The sequence below is a fragment of the Bos mutus genome, chromosome 5 (assembly GCF_027580195.1).
Source record: "Bos mutus isolate GX-2022 chromosome 5, NWIPB_WYAK_1.1, whole genome shotgun sequence".
In the NCBI taxonomy this organism is placed as follows: domain Eukaryota; kingdom Metazoa; phylum Chordata; class Mammalia; order Artiodactyla; family Bovidae; genus Bos; species Bos mutus.
Genome location: NC_091621.1, coordinates 98,901,028 through 98,915,133, shown reverse-complemented (window position 1 = coordinate 98,915,133; position 14,106 = coordinate 98,901,028).

Below are 14,106 nucleotides of genomic sequence, written 5' to 3'. Positions count from 1 at the left end.
TAATCTGACTCTGTCACCTGGGGACTATGTGACAATGTTCACATTTGATAAAAGATACCAGGGTTTTGTAAGACCCGATGTGGGGCATATTTCTTGATCCCCAAGAGCCTGACTCTGCCCCAGCTCTTGACGATTTTCTCCACTTGCTCATGGGGAGAAATTGATGACACAGCAACGAACATATTAAAAGCCACATCCAGGAGCTCATGCTGAACAAGAAGGAATCCTCTCCAGTGTGAAATGCAACCAAAGCCCAGGCCAAGCTGTTTGTTCCCACACTTGCCGGCTCTCGAGGGTGGTGCCTTTTCTTCTGATGGGTGCTAAAAGAGGCGGCCGTGAGAAATCGCTTCTTGGTCACCTCGGGGCCGTGTCTAATCCTCAAAGCCCAGAACCACCTAATCACTACCAGGCACTGGTCCTCAGCCCAAACAACCTGTGGCTGGCTCATGTGCTGTCAGTTTTGGTGAAATAAAGAGAGAAAAGAGAACCAGCTGCCTGGCCAAGTAGCGGATCAAGGAGGCTCTTCGTGGGGCCAGATGGGAGGCCCGGTTCATCCATTCAGCAAAGGATGAGTGGGGTCCTGTTATGTGCTGGGGACAAGGAGAGGAGCCTGGAGGATCAATGGTGGCCATTAAAAAATAAAAATAAAAAAGAAGGATTACAAACAGAATCATCTCCCTCAATTGCAAAGAAGCCTTTTATTGTGCTAAAATATACATTAAAAAGTTGACCATTTTAAAAAGTATGCTCCATGATATTAAGTACATTCATCACCGCTATCCATTCCCTGAATATTTTTATCTTTCCAAACTGGAACTCTATACCCATTAAACACTAACTTCTCATTTCTCCCTCCACCAGCTCCTGACAACCTCTTCTCCTGTCTCTACAAATATGACTATTCTATGTACCTCAAATAAGTGGAATCATACACTTCCATGAGTGTATAATATGGAAAATTGAATTTGACTGGAATCAGATTTGGAAGTTTGATTGAAAAAAGTATGTAAATCAAATCTGTCATTTTGCATCTGGTTTTCTTCACTTAGCATAATGTCTTCAAGATTCATCCATGTGGTGGCATGTATCAGAATTTTATTCTTTTGTTAAGGCTAACTAATATTCCATTCTATGTACTTATATTTTTTATACTTTTATATATGTTTTGTGGGCTTCCCCAGTGGCCCAGTGGTAAGGCATTCACCTGCAATGCAGGAGACACAGAAGATGAGTGTTCAATCCTTGGGTCCAAAAGATCCCCTGGAGGAGGGCATGGCAGCCCACTCCAGTATTCTTGCTGGGAAAATCCCATGGACAAATGAACCTGGCAGGCTACAGTCCATTGGGTTACAAAGAGTTAGACATAACTGAAGCAACTAAGTGCAAAGGTTTTGTACTTTATTTATCCATTCATCTGCAGATAAGCATGTGGGTTGTTTCCATCTTTTGACTATTGTGAAAAATGTTACCATGAACACTGGGGTACAAGCGTTTGAGCTTTTGCTTTTTCAGAGGGTGTACTTTAAAATTCCTCTGGGTGTATACATAAGAGTGGAATTGCTAGATCATATGGTAATTCTGTTTAACTTTTGAAGACCTGCCAAACTGTGTCCCACAGTGGCTGCACCATCTTACATTCTATTGTTAATTTTAAACATACTTTATTTCAATTTTTTAAATTATGACCAATCTTGGAGGTGGTTGGGGGAGGGGCAGCCCTTACTGCTGAGGATCAGAGCTGGGCTGTGAGAATGGAGCCAAAGAGGCAGAGATGGGACAGATGGAGGAGGAGAGTGCAAGTCCTGGGGACCCACCTGAGAGAAGCCATGCACCCAGATACCCTGCCTAAGTTGGCTGAGAGCTGGCTGGGGCTGGCATTGTGTTTGGGAAGAGCTGAGAGAAGAATCACTCATTCATTCAATCAACATTGTCCAAGCACCAGCCCCACTGGGAGCTGGCCTGCAAAAATGGGAAAACCCAACCCCTCTGTGTGTCTGGACTTTCACCATATCTGACCAGCCTCCTACTCATCTCCCCCAAGGACCCACACAATTATAGCCACCAGTTATTAGGAGTTCAGCAGGTACCAACTGCATTCCAAGCACTTTAGAGAAGTTAATTATTTTTTACTTATTTTATTTATCTATTTGGCTGTGCCAGGTCTTATAGTTGAGGCACGCAAGATCTTTAGTTGCGACGTTTGAACTCTTAGCTAAGGCATGTGGGATCTAGTTTCCCAACCAGGAATCGCACCAGGGCTGCCTGCATTGGGACCACAGAGTCTTAGCAACTGGATCACCAGGTAAGTCCCCAGAAGTTAATACTTAATCCTTACAACAAACCCCATGTCACAGGTGAGACAGTAACTGAAGCTCAGAAAGGCTAAGTAGCTTCCTCATGATCACACAGCTGGGAAATAGAATAATCCACACTCCTCCCTGCAGACTGTCTCTCTCAATGCCAGAGTCTTCTCTGAAGACACTGAAGGTGACACCAGCAAAGGGACCGATGTCACACACTCCACAGGATCTCATATATTCCAAATCCATCTTGGAGCCTAGGACATCAGCAAGGATTTCTCCCTCCAGCCCTCCTCGGGTATCCCTGGGTCCTCCTTCCTTCTGACAGATTCCTGTGGTGCCCAGCCCCCACCCCAGCCCTCTGCCATGATGCTCTTCCCTCCTGGAAAGCAGGGCCTGACCCACCCCATCCACCATGGTGGCTTCCACAGAAAGCCAGGCCCTCCAGAGAGCAGCCCCACCTCCCTGAGCGCAGGCAGAGCTGCCGAGAGCAAACATCATTTCCCCATTGTCACACAGAGTAATAGACTCTTGAAAAATCACAACTCCGAGGATCAGAGCTGAATCTTATAATCTGAGGCTTTCCATCGAAGAACCTTAGAACTGTCCACTAATAGCATCTCAGAGTCAGTGACTGGAGAATCCCAGAACACTACGAGCTCTCCATCACTGACTGAGCTGCGGCTGACGTCATGGAGGGGCCCAGGCCAGCATACTGACACAGAGCAGGCCAGGAGGGTGAGGGGGTCTGGAAGGAGAGGGAGCCGGGAGGGTGCAGAGGACAGGGAGGCGGGGAGGAGAGAGGCTCGGCTTGTCATGCTAGAGGAAACAGTTGGCGGGTGAGGCCCGGCTCTGTTACTGATGGTTTTTAATTATGTAAATCAGCCCAGGGCCTGCGTCTGGCACAGGCTTGGCATCTATCAGCTGGCAGCAGAATTAATCAATAAATAACCAGCTGGATGGGGCCCGTGAATAAGCACCCAGACACACCCCCACCACCTCTCCAGAGCAGTCCTCCCAGGCTGGTGGGGGTAGAGAGATTACACGAGAGCTGGAGTTCACAGGTGTTGGTGCAGCTGCACACACGTACACATGCATGTCTGCACACGCACATGCATACTCGCGCATGCTCCGTACACTCGGCTGTGGCTTTGGACACACCGTGTTTATGCACAGGTGGACGCACCTGCACAGACAGAACCTCAGCTGCAGCAGCCCTGTGTGCCCGGCACACACCTCCACGTGAAGAACCCAGGACCACAGCAGTAGGAGGCAAGGTCCTCACTCCCACCTCACACTTGTCATCTCTTGGGTGGGAACAGGGCTTTGCAACTCATGGCCATAGCCTTTTTCCTCCACAGCCTCCCTGTAAGGCTGACCAGCTGGGCTAAGGCTCTGGTTTTACAGATGGGGAAACTAAAGCTCAGAGAAGGGACTTGCCTGGGGCTGTATTCTTTGTCCCTCCCCATCCCACCCCCAACTCAAAGGTTCAAAGAGACTACAGACCCAGGAGAACTGGGGGAGAGAAGTGAGAGGTACTGGGAGCCCCAAAGATAAGTTCCGTCCTCCTGAGAGCAGGGGAGGCCAGGGAGCCCAGTCGGGGCTAGATCTGTGAAGGCCCTCTGCTCTTCCTGGGAGCTGTGATGAATTGCTCTCTCCCGCAGCTGGTGCCCTCACTCCCGCTCCCCAGCACTGGCCCCATAAATCAGCCTCCTCATCTCGGCCTTGACTGTTTCTTGATCACTTTCCAGCTTCGGGGGTTGGGCTTTTTCAGCATCCCTAGTGACCGGAGGGAACTAGCAGGGAGAATTGGAAAATTAACCGACAGGTTTCCTCTTCCCCCTTCCTTCTCTCTGCCTCTGGCTTTCTGCTGGCCTCTATTTTGCTCTGATCACTAAACACTGAAATGAGGGAATGAACTGAGACATAAATGAATTTCTGAGACATGGAGCGGCGGGTCTCTGTCTGTGGTTCTGGCTTACTGTGCAGCTGAGGTCAGCTCTCAGCATCCGCTTCCCTCAGCCTTAGCCAAGGGGCCTCCCAGCTGCCCCAGGAGGCAGGGAAAGGAAGCAGGAAGACGTGTGGTCAGCGATCCTTGAGGAAGCTGGGAAAGGACCTTGCAAGCCAGGGGCCCCTGGAAGCAGTCAGCCTCTTGGAGTCACCACTCCCTGGAGCCGCTGACAAAAGCTGTGGGCTTCTGAGAAGGCCAGGATGCACAGCACTGGGAATTCAAAACAGTTTCGAGCAGTGGTTAGTGACTCAGCCTCTAGAGCCAGCCCCCTGGAGTCCAAGTCTGGGCTCAGTCATCTAGTAGCTGTGTGACCCTGAGCAAATGCTTCACCTCTCTGCGTCTCAGTTCCTCATGTGTAAAGTAAGGTGAGTAATAGCACCATAAGTGAGTGGGTGCACACTCTTTAGAAGAGTCACTGGTGAGCACAGTTAAATACTTTAAAAATTAGCAATTGTTACCATAATTAAAGACACTGGTGCTCAGATATTCATGCGCATCAGAATCCCCTGGAGGGCTTTTAAAACATAGATTGCTCTCCCCACTCCATCCCCCAAGTTTCTGCCTCAATAGGTGTGGGAAGGGGCCTGAAGTTTGTATTTCTGATGCGGGGACCCCTGGTCTGGGGGTTATACTTTGAGGAACCACTAAAGCCTACGTTGGTGCTCAGTATCCAGCTTAGCCCCCCCATGCCCTTTATAACTTGGGATCAGAGGTTCAGAGAGATGAGCTAGTGGCCCAGGCTTCAGCCTTCCAGGAGGCAGAGTTCTCAGCAGGAAGGGGAGGGCCCTGGTAGTGGAGATGGCTCCATCACTACCATCCCCCCCCCCACCTGCACCCCAGTAACACTCTCACCCCTCCCCCTCATGGCTCTAGGAGCAAAGAGGCAGAATTTGCCTTCCCTGTCAGAGGTAATCTTTTAATCTCTTTGGCTTTAATCTTGCAGCCCAGCATAAACCCAAATCCGCACAGGGAAGGAAGGGGGTGGGGGACACAGATCTCATATTCTAGGGAGGCTTTAACCCTGCTCTTCCCCACAGATCTGCCATCCCATCTCTGCCTTCCTCACCCCTTGCTCCTGGGAGGCACTTCTAATAGAGGATGGGGAGGCAGAGAGAGCAGAGAGCAGGTGGGGTGAGGCCAGATGGAGTCATGTGTTAAAAGACTCCTTGGGGAGGAAAAGCCGAATAGCCAAAGCATTCTTGAGAAAGAAGAATGGAGCTGGAGGAATCAACCTTCCTGACTTCAGATTATACTACAAAGCTACAGTCATCAAGACAGTATGGTTCTGGCACAAGAACAGAAATATAGACAAATGGAACAAGATAGAAAGTCCAGAAATAAACCCATGCACCCATGAGTACCTTATTTTTGTCAAAGGAGGCAAGAATATACAATGGGGCAAAGACGCCTCTTCCATAATGGTGTGGGAAAACTGGACAGCTACATGTAAAAGAATGAAATTAGAACACTTCCTAACACCATACACAAAGGTAAACTTAAAATGGATTAAAGACCTAAATGTAAGACCAGAAACTATAAAACTCTTAGAAGAAAACATAGGCAGAACACTCGATGACATAAATCAAAGCAAGATCCTCTATGACCCACCTCCTAGAGTAATGGAAATAAAAACAAAAGTAAACAAGTGGGACCTGATTAAACTTAAAAGCTTTTGCTCAGCAAAGGAAACTAAAGGTGAAAAGACAACCCTCAGAATGGGAGAAAATAATAGCAAATAAAACTACTGAAAAAGGGTTAATTTCCAAATATACAAGCAGCTCATACAACTCAATGCCAGAAAAACAAACAACCCAATCAAAAAGTGGGGAAAAGACCTAAACAGACATTTCTCCAAAGAAGACGTACAGGTGGCTAACAAACACATGAAAAAACGCTCAACATCACTCATTTTTAGAGAAATGCAAATCAAAACTACAATGATATATCACCTCACACTGGTCAGAATGGCCCTCATCAAGAAGTCTACAAACAATAAATGCTGGACAGGGTGTGGAGAAAAGGAACACTCTTGCACTGTTGGTGGGAATGTAAATTGATACAGACATATGGAAGACAGTATGGAGATTTCTTTAAAAAGTAGGAATAAAACCACCATATGACCCAGCAATCCCACTCCTAGGCATATACCCTGAGGAAACCAAAGTTGAAAAAGACACATGTATCCCACTGTTCACTGCAGCACTATTTGCAACAGCTAGAACATGGAAGCAACCTAGATATCCATCAACAGATGAATGGATAAAGAAGTTGTGGTACATAAACACAATGGAATATTACTCAGCCTTAAAAAGGAACACATTCTAATGAGGTGGTTGAACTTAGAACCTATTATACAGAGTGAAATGTGTCAGAAAGAGAAAGAGAAATATCATATTCTAACACATATATACAGAATCTAGAATGATACTGAAGAACTTATTTATAGGGCATCAATGGAGAAGCAGACATAGAGAATAGACTTATGGACATAGGGAGAGGGGAGGAGAGGGTAAGGTGTATGGAAAGAGTAACATGGAAACTTACATTACCATATGTAAAATAGATAACAAATGGGAATTTGCTGTATGGCTCAGGAAACTCAAACAGGGGCTCTGTATCAACCTAGAGGGGTGGGATGGGGAGGGAGATGGGAGGGAGGTTCAAAAGGGAGGGGATATATGTATGCCTATGGCTGATTCATGTTGAGGTTTGACAGAAAACAACAAAATTTTGTAAAGCAATTATCCTTCAATAAAAAAATAAATTAAAAAGAAAGACTCCTTGGGGAGGAAAAGTGTTTTTAAACATAACACAAAAACATTAACCATAAAGGAAAAATGTGTAAATTGGGCTTTGTAATAATTAAGAATTTGTATTCAGCCAAAGACACCATTAAGAGAAAGAAAAGCCAATACACAGATGCAGAGAAGATAATTCAATACCTATATCTGACAAAGGACTAGTATCCAGCACATATAAAGAACTTCTACAAATCAATAAGAAAAAAATCATTTTTTTAGTAGGCAAAGATATGAAGAGGCAGTTCACAAAAGGGAACATCAAAATGACCAATATGCACAAAAAGATACTCTACATTAGCAGCTATCAGAGATATATGCAGAAGGAAACCACAATAAACTACCACACCCAAAAGAATGGTCAAAATGTGAAAGACTGATAGTATCAAATATTGCACAGAAGGATGAGGATCAACTCTCCCACATAGCCAATGGGACTGTCAGTGGTTCACCCTGTTTGAAAAACTTCGGCAGTTTCTCACAAGGCTGCACTCATTCTATTACCCAGCCATTCCACTCCAAGGGATTTACCCAAGAGAAGAGAAAGCACATGTCCACACAGAGACTTGACATAAATTCTCATTGCAGCTTTATTCATTATACTGTGAACAGAAAACAGCACAAATGTCCATCAACAAGTGAGAGAATAAGCAAATGGTGGTGTGTTTCCCCACCATAGAACATCACTTAGCAATAAAGAATCGGCTGCTGATAAATGTGCCACGACTTGGATGAATCTCACAGGCATTACACTAAGTCCAAGAGACCAAAAGCAAGAAAACATGCTCTAGGACCCTGTTCAAATGAAGGGTAAAAACAGGCAAAACCAGTCTCTAGTGACAGAGGTCAAGGTAGTGATTGCCTTGGGGGAGAAAGTGTTGCTGACTGGGAGAGAACAGCATGAGGGAGCCTTCTGGGATGCTGGGCATGTTTGATACACATATGTATATCCGTCAAACTATACATTTAGAATCCATGCATTTAATTTCCTTTCCTGTATGTAAATCATACCTCAATTTTCTCTTAAGTTAAAATAAATGAGGAAATTAGGACTTGGTGCTTTCAAGACACAATTGAGCCTCCCCACCCCCCACAGTCCTGGATGCCTATCTCCTGACATCCTTTATATAAAAGAGATAAGCCTCAATCTGGTATAAGCCACTGTCATTTCCAGTCTCTGTGATTGGCAATATGAAGCAATCCCTAACCAAAACACAAAGGCCTTATGAGGTAGATTTTACGGTGCAACCTCCACCTCTTGCACCCCCATTTTCCAGGTGCACCCCCAGCCTCCTGTCAGATTTTCTAAGACACCAGCACTCAAATCCCAGCTCCCAGATGCTGTGAATCAGCCTTGGCCTGAACTGAAGGGGGCCTCACCAACCACTGTCAGTGGTGCTCCACGCTGATCAAGGCGGCTGGAGCTGTTGACACAAGTACAGGTGAGACAGCAAGGTGCCAGGCTGAACGTCATACCTGTTGCAGAAATAAAGGAAAAGCTGGAGAATATTTGCATACCACAAAGAGAAAATACACGAAACGAATACTAGCCACGTGGGGTAAAAGCCTCTTTCAGACTCGTCTTCCCCTGTTTTTGCCATGTGAAAACTGAGGTTTGTGGGTCTCCTGCAAGAGGAAAGAAAGTGTTAGTAGCTCAGTCTTGTCTGACTCCTTGCGATCCCATGGACTGTAGCCCATCAAGCTCTTCTGTCCACAGAATTCTCCAGGCAAGAATTTTGGAGTGGGTTGCCATTTCCTACTCCAGTGGATCTTCCTGACCCAGGGATCGAACCCAGGTCTCCCGCATTGCATTCAGATTCTTTACCATCTGAACCACCATGCAGGAAGGAATAGCATTAAACCCACACTGAGCCCACCCTATAGGGCTGTCCTACAACTCATAACCTTGTGGCTGGGTAGTAGGCAAGGGTACCAGCCAGCCTGGGTTCAAATTCCTGCTCCATGAACTGTGTGATCTCAAGGCAAATTCTTTACCCTCTTTGTACCTTAGTTTCTTCATCTCTAAAATGGGCACCCTGGAAGTCCAATGGATAAGACTCCATGCTTCCAATGCAGGGAGTCAGGGTTCGATCCCTAGTTGGGGAACTAAGATTCCACATGCCATGCCGCACAACCAAAAAATAAAATCGGTGGCTTTGAGGGTTTCAAGAGCTGACCTGGGAAGAGCTTGGTGCCTGATATGTAGGAGGAGATATTAAGTATTAGCCACTGTTGACATGTTTCTGCTGAGAACTCTCTTTCTTTATCACGTGTTTGTTATGGGAAACTGAATTTACTCACCAGTTTTGGAACATTTCATCAGTGGACTTCACACTTGCTGCTTCTGATCATAATTAATCTTGTGTAGAGTCTCCTGGCACCAGGAGGAGCAACCCAAAGCTTTTCCTCTTCCTTAGGTTTACACAGGTAAAACTAACTGGTGATTATACGCAATTCATTTGTCAAACACAAGGTCAAGAATCTCAATTTGTCCCATGTCACCAAGGCAGCACCAGGAAGCGCCCTACATCCCAAGCCATCTCCCCTCTGACACTGACTGAAATGCCACCATTAGCACCAGAGAACCCCTAGGAGGAGAAGCAATTTAGGAGCAGAGCATCTTGGTCTTGTTGTAAATGCACATATCCAGGTCAGCCACGGGGAGCAAATCCTGGCAAGGGAAGGGAGGGAAGGAAACACCATGGGCAAATTTTTGGACCTTTTTGGGGGGTAGTTGAGGATTCTGCAACCCCTAAAGGCTGAGAGCTCAGTCTCACCCACCTATAGAAGTACACACACACACACACACACACATGCACACACACGCACGCACACACAGATAATCGCTTTACCCCAGCAGGAGGGGCTTAAGCGGCTATCCTGGCTAGCACCATCCCACCCGCAGCTGCACCAGCACCTCTGCCCAAGGTGGGGTTCCCAGAGGCTCAGCAAGAAAGCCCTGCAACTGGAAGCTAAGTCCCACGGAGCCAGCTGCTAGCGGTGGTAACATGCAACCCGCACTCTCTATCACACACACTCACGTGCAGACACACATTCAGAGACAAAACACCAGACACAGACGCATACTGAACTGTCCTCCCAAAGGCAAGACAAATCAGGTGAGACCACACGGAATCATCCTGTCTCAGAGAAAGCCACAGCTGCACACTCCCAGAAACAAGGGGGACTCGCACACGGAGAAAACACTCACCCATAGACTGCTCCCTCGGGTCTCTCTGCCCTGTGCCCAGCTAGCGTTCTGCCCTCAGTCCTCTTCTCCCTGGGAGACAGACTTAATCGGGGTTCCCTGTCCTCCCCCATCCCCTTTCCCAGGTACTCGGGCTCCCCAGGAATCGTCACCCTCGCACACATCCGCTCCCAGGGGCTGCAGACAGTAGGTGCTCGGCTGCACGCCTCCCCCTCCCCCTTGCCTGGGATTCACACCTCAGCTCCTCTCCTCCGTGGAGCTGGTGGCTCTTCTCATTTTCCAGCGAGTGCGTGAAAACACAGATTAGAGCAATTAGAGACAAGTCATTGCAGGGCAAGGCAGAAGCCACCACCGCACCTGATTGCCAGCTCCAGCAAGGCGTGGTGAAGCACAGACTTACTCACTCAGATTACAAATTGGAGCAAATTCCAAAGCAGGAAGGAGCAGAGAGGAGGGGCTCCAAGTTCCATTTTAGATTCTCCTGTTTCTCTTCAAATCTATTATTTGCTGTTTGCAGCAGTTTTCACAGCCACGCTCCCAAGAGAGGCAGATAGGGCAGAAATTATTTCAGCTCCATTTTATAGAAGGGAAAACTGAGGCCCAGGGGAAGAACAGTTGTAGAAGGCCCCATCCACCTGGACTGGTCTTCCTGGCTGTAGGTGGGGATCAGGGTGGCCCCAGTCCCCAGGAGAGGCCCCCTTGGCCCTCATCAGCCCTCTCCTCGCCCAGGAAAGAATCAGCAGAGGGTTGAGGTAGAGGACAGGTTCCGGATCAGCTGTAGGTACACTGTCTGGTGCTTATGATGAGCTCAGTATCTGCACACGGGGTGGCCTTGCCCTTCACCAAATGGCAGGATGGTTTCATCGAGGGCCGCTGTCACCAGCTGCTCCTGTGTAAATAGATGTACTGTGTGCTCTTTTCCCCTGTCAGGAGAGGGAAAATTTCCTAGAATCTGAGTACAGGGGCCCCATTTCCATGCCTCCTTATCCCATAAGGCTCTTCAAAAGCCTGGCCTGGTGCCCCTCAGTATCATGCCAGCCATCCTCCCCTTCCAGCCAGGGCCACTTTGCTCTGGCCCCGGCCTGGGTGAGAAGCCAGCAGTGAGGCAGGAGTGCCCCCTGGTGGTGATAGCCTACACTACCCACTGGGACTCCAACCCCAGGTCAGCAGTCAGGGCCTGACTGCTTTGGGTGAGGACGGCTCCATTCTGGTTCCAGCAGCAGGGAGAATGAAAGGCTCCTGGGTGACTGATGGACACTAGGCATGGTGAAGCAAGAAGGCAGGGGAGGATGCCCAGTATCAAGCATGGCCCATCAGAGGAGCTCAGGAAATATGGGATGGATGGATGAAAGAATGAGTGAACAAATACAGAAGTGAATTGCTTCCTGAAAGGTGGTATGAATATCACAAGTAATACACAACGGACCTTTAGTCCGTAGTTTACTTTTTAGATAGTAGTGTACCTTTTAGGTAATTCTTATTTATTTTAAGAATTATGTGCCTATGTTGAAGTATGATAGATTTAATAGATCTGGCCCATCAAATCCATTATATAAACTTTCTGTTTAAAACAAATGTCTTGGGACTTCCCTGGCAGTCCAGTGGTCTAGGGTTTCCCCTGCCAATGCAGGGGTCAGAGTTCAGTCCCTGGTCTGGGAGCTGAGATCCCACATGCCTTGTGGCCAAAAAAACCAAAACATAAAACAGAAGCAATATTGTAACAAATTCAATAAAGACTTTTAAAATGGACCACATTAAAAAAAATTTTTTTAATTCACCCCAAAATGTCTTTAGGTGCAAAAAAAAAACATTAGGCAAGTAACATATGGGTATCCTCAGGACCTAGCATACAAGGTTCAATAAAAGTTCAAAAAAAGTTTCAATAAAAGTTTGTGTGACAAACGAATGAGATGACCAGCAGGTGATGATGGTCTTTGTAAAGTAGAAACAGATGATCCCAAACTTTGCTTCAAACTCAAATTGCCTGGGGAGGTTGTTTTTTTAAAAAAAAAAATCTCTGGGCTGTTATGTGTCTGTGAATCTCAGGTGGCTGAGGAAGAAGCCAGTGTGTTCTGGACAGCTCCCAGAGGAGGGGAAAGCCCCAAAGCACCCAATTTAGGTGACTTCTAAGATGCATCATGGCTTTGCTGCCATTTGAGATAATGTCAAACTGTCATCATTGGAGGAATCAGCAGTGCTTGGGTGATCCGGGGTTCCTTTGTTGGGTAAGAAGTTGGACTAGATGAACTTGAAGGCATCATGCAAGGAAACAGAAGTGAGTTATTATTTACGTAAACTAGTTTCTACATTGACACACAGTACAAAGTGAATTGTGTGTTTACTATGGTTTTAACATACTAAGTGTTTCTCATTTACTCACCCTGCACATCAAGTCTTATTTGACATATATCTTTATTATCAGTTAATATAAATATTACATTAGTTGCCATGAAGAGCATATAGAATGTGTGTCCTGAGTTGATCTATTAATACATGTTAGTTCTTCATTTACAGGAGTTTTCGCCTCTGAAAAAAGTCCCCTTCTTCTTGAAAACTGTGTCTAGTTAATTACGAACATATATTAATATATTATAGTTAATGTGGCCACAGTCTGTTTATCTGTTTTAATTGGATCCTGGCTTTATCACAACAGCTTTCAGTTACTTTCTTAATTCGAATCCAGAGGAGGGAGGGGTTTGGCATTGGCTATGGAAAGCATGCTGTTTGCTTCTAAATCCACGTCACCTAAAAAGTGCAGGTTGAGTTAATATTTGATGTGTGAGTTGTTCCATGATCTTGTTAGATACCACTGACAACAGAAAAGAGTTTCCAGGCATGAATTCTCATGGCTATACCTCTGGGGGAAAAATGGATAAAAATAAGTTGTATCCTATTTGGAAAGATTGGCATACATATTGAGATTGAGTCTGATTTTTTAAATATCATTTTAATAGTATTAAGAAGCAGTTTTTTAACTTTGAATAGATTTTTAAAACATAAAACATGAATAGATTTGTCATAGCACAGGGTCAAAAATCACTGTTGATGGCAAGTTTTTGATATTAATTCCATTTTATGAACAAATGCAATTAAGTTGCAAATCCCTTAACAGAGTGCAGTGTTAGGCCAACATTTTAATCGGTATTAGGAAATGTCAGATTAGCATCCCCAAGGAAGAAGAAATCTTTGACATAATGCTGAAAACTTACGTGTTAGTTTTAAAGCTGCACCTTGCTCTCTTACATAGCTACAGAGAGTATAAACTGGTGCATACTCTCTCAAGGGCAATTGGACAGCATCTACCAAACTGACACATGCAACTTTTCTTTAATTCACCAATCCTACTGCAAGGATTTCTCTTCCAATATACTCACACCTGAGCATGATAACATGTGTAGGAGAAAATTCGTTATTGCATTGCTTGAACAACATATGATTGGAAACAACCTGAATAGCCATCAATAGAGAACTGGTTAGTAAAAGAACTGTATAACTCTTCTTTGAAATACTACATGACTGCAAAAAAGAATGAGATCTCATCAACAAGAACAACAGAAAACAACCCAATTAAAAAGTGGGCAAAGGACTTGAAAAGACATTTCTCCAAAGAAGATATACAAATGGCAATAGGCATATTAAAAGATGCTTAAAATCACTATCCACTCAGATCAGATCAGATCAGTCGCTCAGTCGTGTCCGACTCTTTGCGACCCCATGAACCGCAGCACGCCAGGCCTCCCTGTCCATCACCAACTCCCGGAGTTCACTCAGACTCATGTCCATTGAGTC